Source organism: Gavialis gangeticus, unplaced genomic scaffold (assembly GCF_001723915.1).
Source record: "Gavialis gangeticus isolate Ggan-Ray unplaced genomic scaffold, GavGan_comp1, whole genome shotgun sequence".
Taxonomy (NCBI): domain Eukaryota; kingdom Metazoa; phylum Chordata; order Crocodylia; family Gavialidae; genus Gavialis; species Gavialis gangeticus.
In genome coordinates, this window is record NW_017729024.1 from 60,978,963 (window position 1) to 60,981,056 (window position 2,094).

Consider the following 2,094-nt stretch of genomic DNA (forward strand, 5'->3'; position numbering starts at 1 on the left):
CGGGCCAGATAGAATAGCTTGGCAGGCTGCATCCAGCCCACCCCCATCTTATCACAACACTGTATATTTAATATCACTTTAGGAAACTTAAGTATGCCTGCCTTTCTCCAAATGATCTCTCTATTGAAGACTCAAACCAAAGCTTGAAAGAACTGGACAAAGAAAAGTATTCTAAATTTGAATGGTAGGCCTCTACAGTCATTCCACTTAAGGCTAAGGAGGAAGTTATTTCAACTCTAAACCTGCATGAACTCTATCAATGTAAAGCAGAGGTGTTAAAAGATATGACCTGTGGGCTGGATCCATCTTGTGATGCCCTATCATCCAGCACCCCGTGCTACCCATGGGTCTCCAAGTTGACATCCTACACTGTACACAGAGCCCATTCTGGGCCGTCTGGGACACACGATGGACCCAGCCCCATGCCAGTTATCTGGCCGCAACTGAAAGAATTAAGTTGCCCAGAACTAAATACAAGGCAGCACAAAAGCCAGTAACCTTATTTACGCAGGTTCTCCACCTTCCACACCGAGTATCAACTTAAATAGCTTGAAGCATTTTCTACTTGTTACAAACTTTCCATTCCTCCCATAAAAGCTAACCTACTCAAGACCATATTGATGACCTTATAACATGCACGGCTCTGAAGGGTAGAGTATATTTCTAGCTGGCTTTGCTCACAGTGGTACGTCCACACATTACGCCAAACTGAGCAGTAGTTACTGCACAATCATTTAGTACCTACTTATGCAGTCCTGGCACCTCATGGGTCATTTCTGATGCTACTGAGCAGTAGCATTGGCATCAAGGTTTGTGCCTACAGACATTATATGTTGCCATAGCAATGAGCTATATAGCTATAGCTCATCACTCCAGTGATGTAGATGCACCCAGTGCATACTCATTGGTCAAAAGTAGGAATGCTGAAGCATTCATCTTCACCTCTGGAATAAACTTGATCAGGTTCTTAAATGCTGTCTTTTAAAATTTAAAAATAAAAACTACCAGATACAAGTATCTGCAAGAACTGCATGTACGGCTGAGCTACTCACAATATTCAGTGCATTTATCCTGGTGAGGCTGGAAAGTGCCATTACTTCCATTTTCCAGATGGGAAACAGAGGCACACAGAAAAGGGATATAGAACTTGTAAGTTATAAAAGTACATGAGCCTAGGTCTCTAAAGCTGCAGAGGACAGCTCAGATTCCTGGACTATTCTTACATTCATCCTGGTCAGGATCCACTGAACATAAGCAGTGGTGGGCTGATAGGGAGTTAAGTTAACCAAACCACATCTAAATACCTTTCTAAACAGCAGTATATAATTTTGTTCCTCTGCTATTTGCTAATCTGTACTCCCCTCCTCCCCCCTTTTTTTTCCTTTTCAAAACTAGTGTCTTGACTGAATCAAAGAAAAATAGGGCTGAAAAGCTCTGGAGGTTATCTAATCCAAGGGGGGGGCACACAACTCTTTTTGCAGGCATGCTACAAAATACCATCCTCAAGTATTTCTCCAAACCCGTTCCCCCACCCAATCTGCTTTCTGTTTCCTGTCCTATCTGCTGCTGTGCTGTCTTTTCCGATTCCCCCATCTGCCATGTGCCACAGAGGTTGCTCATGCCACCTTTGGCACATGTGCTGCAGGTTGGCCACCCCTCATCTAGTTTAGGCAGGATCATCCCTATCTAAACAAGAAACTATTACAGTCACACAACTACAAGAGATATTGCCCAAAGATACCAAAAGCACACTAACTCATGACAGGTAAAGCACAGGGACGACGGCTGTCACTGTGCTGCTCAGTGGTAACGCACAGGGGGTGCATCCCCTGAGAACACTGGTGCACCCCTGGACAGGCTGCATGCCCCGCTCAGGTGGCAGGCAGGGGGAGCAGGTGGGAGTGCCAGTACCGCCCTGCAAGCACCGGCTGAGGAACGGGAGTGCCATGGCCACTTCTGGGAGTGCCACAGCCGGTTCTCAGCTGGCATAGGGACCTCCCCACCCTCAGTTGAAGCAGTTGGCCATGGGGTGAACCCCACTCAGTTGCTGACTGGTTACCGGGGGGGTGGGGGGGGGGGGGGTATGGCCCTGAC

At 46.7% G+C, this 2,094-nt stretch overlaps 1 protein-coding gene across 2 annotated transcripts in view; it reads right to left on the reverse strand.

Moving 5' to 3' along the window:
- GAK (cyclin G associated kinase) overlaps positions 1-2,094 on the reverse strand; it is a 207,220-nt gene that overhangs the window by 94,428 nt on the left and 110,698 nt on the right. The gene's annotated exons all lie outside the window — the stretch shown is intronic.